Source organism: Camelus dromedarius, chromosome 5 (assembly GCF_036321535.1).
Source record: "Camelus dromedarius isolate mCamDro1 chromosome 5, mCamDro1.pat, whole genome shotgun sequence".
Taxonomy (NCBI): Eukaryota; Metazoa; Chordata; class Mammalia; order Artiodactyla; family Camelidae; genus Camelus; species Camelus dromedarius.
The window spans coordinates 15,099,427-15,106,517 of NC_087440.1; the positions used below are offsets into that span (position 1 = coordinate 15,099,427).

Here is a 7,091-nt window from a genome sequence, read left to right on the forward strand (position 1 = left end):
TTAAATTTCAAATAATCCAGTCTATACTCATCCTAGATAAAATGCCACAGACAAGTGAGTACTGATGAAATAATCTGTTTTAAAACACTCCTAAAGTATTAAGACTCAACCCTTTCAAGAATGAATCACTGCTAAAACTTCAAGTATTTTCTGAGCATTCACTATGTGTCTAGTGATGATAGCAGTGTTTTTAAAAATCCACATAGAAAGTCAAAACCAGCATTTAAAAAAACAACAAAAAACCTGAAGAGAAAATATCAGAGCATGTCACATGGGAGTACGTAAGTACTGTTTCATGAAACTTTATTTCGTTATGGGTACCTGTGTATGCACACACAAGAACACTGGGTAGAAATGTAAAATGAATTTCTTACTATAGGTTACAATTAAAAAGGTGTAAAAGTCCTGCACAGCAATGCTACTCCAAGGGTGGTCCACAGACCAGTGCTAGTTGAGGAATTGTTTGTTACTAATCTGTGATAAAATAAGCTTATAAACATAATATAAACCAATTAAACACACTGAATTTTTCACAGTAGCAAGACTTTCTTTATGAAGAAAGCAGTGCACTGATTTATACTCCAGCATAAGCTGCAAGCCTGTAACAGACTGGCTACTTTGAGCAGCGCTGCTCTAGGGGAACAGAGAAGAGTACCACAGGGCTTCTGATCACAAAATACCTTAATCTAGTTATCAGGACCAAACTAATACTCATTAAATAATAAAACAATTAATTGATACACTATATGTTAATATGTGACTCCAGTAACTAGGAAGTCAAAAGCAGGGAACAATTCAGTGCAACTTGGGGCAAAGGGAGAGCTTCCAGCCCAGAGTGCACTCACTCTCCTCTCTTCTGTGCTGATCCTTCTTCCTTCAAGAATCAACTTAAGTTCCACCTTTTCCATCCTTGATGGTTCTAGCACTTGGAGTCTATTTCTTGGCCTAACTCCTACAGTACTTGTTACCTGTATCATTTCTTTAGTACCATATTTGGACCAAATGACAATTATGACTAGGTTTTAAGATCTTTATACCTCATATAAACATGCAGCGATCATAATGCTGTGATAAAGAAACTGGCCAGAAGGGTAGAATTTAGCTGTGAATAGAATAAGAAAGGAGGGCATTCCAGAAGAAGCCAACCTGAACAAAGACAAAATGAGGAAGCAGTTTGGGAAGGTAATGAAAAAAATAAAGACTACTATAGGAATTATTAGGAAATGATCAAGGGATTACATTGACATGTCTTTATCTGTCACTACTCTGACGTGCTAGATCTCTAACATCCACCTCAGTAGTCTTTACAGTCAAGCTGTAATAACTGTTGGCTAACAATAATAAATTATACTAGGTAAGGAGATGGAGTCACATTATCGAGGACTTCTGAAGTCATTCAGAACGGTTTATGCTTAATTCAGCAGGCAATAAGAAGCCAGTTCTTGAAGGGAAAAATGGTATCTCAGGGCAGGCCAAAGTGAGCATATGCAAGATGGATTTGAAGGAAACTGGAACAAGGGAATGACATTTTAGAAAAGATTAACTAGTAGGTCATGGCAAAAAAAAAGAACACAAAAAGGCAGAAACATGTTTTGAGTGAAACAACACACACACTAGAAAGTGTTAGAAACCTTGAGAAATGTAAAGAATGGCAACACTGTTAACAAAAACAAGGAATACTGTAGTTTAAAAAACAGATCTGTTTACTGCAGCATTTCTCAACTTGGGCACTACTCACATGTTGGACTGTGTAATTCTTTTTTTTTCCTTTTCCATTACGGTTTATTACAGGATACTGAATACAGTTCCTTGTGCTATACAGTAGGACCTTGTTGTTTATTTTATATATAATAGTTTATATCTGCTAATCCCAAACTCCTAATTTATCCCTCCCCTACTCCCTTTCCCCTTTGATAACCATAAATTTGTTTTCTACGTCTGTCTGTTTCTGTTTTGTAAGTTCATTGTATCATATTTCAGATTCCACATATAAGTGATATCATGTGATATTTGTCTTTCTCGTTCTGATTTACTTCACTTACTATGTTAACCTCTAGGTCCATTAATGTTGCTACCAGTGGCATTATTTCATTCTTTTTTTATGACTGAGTTGTATTTGGACTGGGTAATTCTTTGTTCTTGGAGTTGTCCTGTGCAATGTAGGATGTTTAGCAGCATTCCTGACCTCTACTCACTAGATGCCAGTAGTATCCACTCTTCTCCAGTTGTGACAACCAAAAATGTTTCCAGACATTGCAAAATGTCCCTTGAGAGACAAAATTACCCCCAAATAAGAACCACTGATTTACAGAAAAATTTGAACATGTGTGTATGCAAAAGGAATAACATAGAAAGAAAGACACCTTGATTGAAATGTAAATATGTAATTAGACATCAGGTCTACAAAGAGACCAGACAAATATTAAATCAACTATTAGGGCATTAATGTTAATTTTGATAATCCCTATTGTTTCGGGAAACAACAAAGTAATGACACCGAGATAATATGTTACCTAGGATATAGTTTAAATAATCCTATTTTCTTCACTTTTATGTACTTTTTAAACTTTTATAATAGTTTTATAAGGATCACTTATATTAGTAACTAAAATCAGGTGAATGAATCACCAAGGAAATGAGATCTTGTTTCTCTACAGCTGACAAAGATACTTGAAGGGCTCAGAACTTGGGAGGTTTGGGTGGTTCCTAAAGGAGGAAAGAAACAGAATGAAGGAAAACCAGGAAAGTGCAATATCATAGAAAGCAAAGAAAAAGAGAATTCCAAAGTTACAAAGTTCTCACAATCCTAAAAAGAAAAACAAACAAAGTAAAATAACTAGCCCTAGTTCTGAAGAGTGACTATAAACTGGCTTCAATTTGGTAAACATTTAGAATACCTACATCTATTCAAGGTGCAGTCTTGGGAGCAACAGGAGATACAAAGAATATACCTTCTAATAAAGTTTCTACTTCTTAAGATGAAAGATAACTGTACAATGGTACCACAAAGCAAAGTATCAAAATATAGGTAACTAACATATTATGCCAAAATTTGTTGGTTTTATTAAGAAAGACCATTCCTAGAAAAATACAAGGGTAACTGCTTTGTTTTACACAATAGGTGTCTATCTACATATGTAACCCTGATCCATTTCTTATCTCCTCTCCCTCTTTATCTTTTTAATTTTTTTTTAACAGACGCAAAATGGATGAGCAGGGAACCCAATGGTACTTAGTTAAGTATCCCCCCCTCCAAAAAAAAAAGATATGGTTCTCAATCTTAGCTATACACTAGAATCACCTACAGGACTTTAAAAAAAAAACAAAAAACTGATGCTCATAACTCATTACTAAATGGTTCAATCATAATCTCTGAGCTTGAGACTCGCACATAGGTATTTTTATAAAGTTCCCCAGGTGAATTCTAATGTGCAATCAAGACAGAGACCTATGGACATAAAGAATGGATATAAGCATGTTACTAGAAGCAATGAAACAATATGAAGATGACAATTAGTTTCCAGCTGAAATCACCATCATAAGTCACATAATTCCCAACCTACCAAAATTATGAGAAATCACTTTCATTTTTAAAATTTTGTAATTAAGAAATTAAAATAAAATCTCCAGGATTCCCACACCCATAACTTTTCAATTTGTTTTGAAATTGGTATTACAATGTGTAGTAATTTCAATTCACTACATTATACAGACATGCAGGTTTACATAATTATTGGCATATTTCAGAGAATTTAGTATTATGAAAAACTAAACTAATGCATTAGAAGAGACAAGGTTTAGCTATTTTTAACACTGACTTTATTCACTATTCATGAGTACTATGCTACTTGAATTAGTATGGTTATCACTTATTACTAATACATTTCATCATTTCCAACTAATAAATTTTATATTATTAAAGTATTATAGGTGTTAGTCTCATTTTCCACTTATTACCTTACGACTTCAGGCAAATTCCTTAAATCCTCCCAACACCATCACTGCCATTCCTCAGTTTATTTTTATCTGCAAAATTGGAATAATTAATCTATTTCTACAGTTTTCAAAGACATCAAATGAAAAAATATATACAGAAAAATGCTCCAAAAAATTGTAATGTGCCATGAAATAGTTAAAGAAATCAGAAATGTAACTTATTCTGCATCTACCATTAAATCCAAACATTAGTCTAACACACCTTTGTGAACAAAATTATAGTAGGCTAAAGATGGTCACAAATTCTCTGACATTCTTCCCTTCAAAAGGAGTCTATCTTCTGGTGGGGTGAGGGCTCTGACTGCTCTAACCAATAGAGAATGCTGGAAGTAGTGCTATGCCAATTTCTGAGTCCAGGCTTTAAAAGATTTTAAGAGAAAAATTCCACTTCCTGACACTTCAAACACTTGCTCTCGGAACTCAACCTCCATGCTGTGAGAAGTCCAACACACATGAAGAAGCTATGGTGCAGGCACTCCAGCTAATATCTCCAGCTGAACTCTCAGCCAACATCAGCCGCCATCCATGCCAATGAGCCACCTTGGATGTCCAGCCCAGCTGAGCTCTCAGATGACTCCTACCCTAGCTGCAAATCTGACTACAAACGTATGAAATCCTAACTGAGTACCAACCAGTTGAGTCCAGGCAGCCCACAGAAACATAAGACATAATAAATTGTAGTTTTAAGCCACTTTGTTTTAGAATGGGATTGCTACATAGCACTAAGCAACGGGGACAATAATCAAGATTTTTCTTTAAAAGACTCAATAATATTTAATTTTATTAGCACCTCATATTTAATGGACATTTTTTCCTTTCATCTCTATAAAAATAAGTATATTTTCATGTAGAAAAGTGCATAATAAAATATAATGCTAGACATTCTATGGAAAAAAATCTGATGTGCTGACTCTTACTTTACAAAAGCCATTTTGGTTCTTTCCCATTATATTCATACTGATAAACAAATGACCATAATAATTAACAAAGTTCAAGTAAATATATAAAAAATCAGATGCGAGAAGGACATTTTAAAATTATTTTTGTTTTTCTCATGCATTGTTTTCTCAAAGACTACACTACATACCTATGTGCAATTAATGCATGTTATTAATGACAGGTTGTTGTTTTTTATTACAGGGTCCTTACTACCTAATTTAAAAGATGCAACTACTGTCACAAGAAAAGGAATACACATTTCAATATGAAAAGGACATAGCACAACCCACATCACCTTTCAGATAAACTGGTCCAGAACTGTGGAGCCATGAGAAACTACCTAAATCCATCATGAAAGACACGAATCTTAAACAGTAAATCTGCTGAAATGCAAAATCTGCTTACATAGCAAAACCGCAGAGCAAGCCTACAAGAGGAACACTTCCCTAACAAATGTCGCTTGACATTTTTAATGGCTGCAGGGAAATATACAAAAACTAAGATGCTTGCAAATTCAGAAAGAGTAAAATCCTTTCGTTCCGCATCCCCTCAGAGGTTTAGCTGAAACCCTCAGAGCTCCTACAAGTATTAAATTCCTTAGGCTCTGCAACACCTCTTTTTTCAGACAAATATTCTGTTAGTGATTAAGTGACTTGCTTCAAGGTCACAGAATGAACCAGAGACCAGAAATGAACCTAGAAGTGTGGTCTACAGCTCTATGTATAAATTCAAGATTCTGATAATTTCCAAGGTGGAGTGGAGGTGAAATTAACTTGTCCCACAACTGTAGGAGGGCACATTTTAGGAAAGAAAGGCTTTTATTTGCGGAACTCACAGTTTTAACTCTAAGGAGCTCATAGGTTCTTTAAACTCATACTTGAACTTCACTAAAAGCAAGTCTGACCGGGTCTGAGGAGAGACTGGAAAACACTCTGAGGGGTTGGACTAAGGCCTGGGAACATAGCTCGATAGCAGAAAAACTGAAAACGGAAGCAAGAGGAAGGAGGTCAAAGTCGGTCTGGGTGCCCACTAAGGTGGAAGAATGGTCAAGGCCACCTTCTAAGACTGGAAAACCTGAGGCCACACGAAACTCGATAGGCAACCCTAGGTGGACAGCAGGCGGACTCGAGGTTGGGCCCGTCCTCCAAACGCCGATTCTATGCCCGGGGCTGTCCCACCCCTCTCCGAGGACAGGATTTGTCTCCCAGGTGACCAACAGCTGGTGAAAGGAAAGCGCCTTCACTGCAAACACCTTACCGAGGAACAAAGGCCAGGACCCAGCCCCACACTCACCTTGGCGCCGGGCGCGCTTCACTAACGCCGGCCTCCGCGCCAAAGGCCCATCTCCCACCAACCCGAGGAAGACTCGCTATCCTTACGGAAGCCAGCCCAGCTCATCCCCTTTTCCCAATTTGCACTGCGTTACGACGCGTCGCGCCTCTGACGTCACTCAGGGGCGTGGCCCCGCGCGCTCTTAACTACTTGCTCCTCCCCAGCCCTGTCCCTCCAAGTTACTGCCGGACGGGAGGGTAGGGGAGGGCCGAGGGGGATGTTTTGGATGGACCTCCTGGGCAGGTCCCAGGCTACGCTGAGCTGGGACGAGCTTGTCCTCCGGTCCCCTGCGCCTTGCATTTCTCGGGCGTGGCTCTCTCACCCTGGTGTTACTTACATCCTGGGCCTTCCTGCAGAGGAAACAGGGCAGCTCTTAACGCCCCTGAGCTACGCATCTTCCTCCTCAGATTGGAGATTGAGGGCTGACTAGGAAAGGGACTTGAATTCCTCAAATTCTGGCTAAGAGTTTAACATTCTCCGAAACACGCCTGTGGTCAGAGAAGAACGGACATGGTCCTAAAGCACATTGTATATATACATCTAACGTCAGTTAAAAGCCCAATCTTAAAAAAACAAAAACATAGGTCTTGAACTTTCTCAAGAGGTAATCTTTGTACTCTCGTAGAGAAGGGTGATTGGATGCTGCAAGGATCTGTAAACATAAAGTTGCTTGGATGGAGTAGCTGTTCATGGTCACTAAGTCCCAGGTCAGTCGAGGTGTCCCATGGATGAAGAAGCTGGAAGGCGAGGTCTAGTAAATGCGTTAAGTGAAAGTGTGTGCCAAACAGGTGTCCAATAAATTCGTAATGAATAAATAAGTGAAA

General features: G+C 38.1%; 1 protein-coding gene across 6 annotated transcripts in view; it reads right to left on the reverse strand.

The window, feature by feature from the left end:
* Window positions 1-6,385, reverse strand: part of USP8 (ubiquitin specific peptidase 8) — a 43,226-nt gene extending 36,841 nt beyond the window's left edge. For 4 of the 6 annotated variants that reach the window (XM_031453074.2, XM_031453071.2, XM_031453073.2 and 1 more), the window contains exons 1-2: window positions 6,229-6,385; window positions 3,958-4,026 (exon numbers count right to left, since the gene is read on the reverse strand). The gene's annotated coding sequence lies outside the window, so the exon portion shown is untranslated. The remainder of the gene's footprint in view (window positions 1-3,957; window positions 4,027-6,228) is intronic. The other 2 variants (XM_031453075.2, XM_064485607.1) reach the window with 2 other exon arrangements.
* Between the last annotated feature and the right edge of the window lie 706 nt (window positions 6,386-7,091).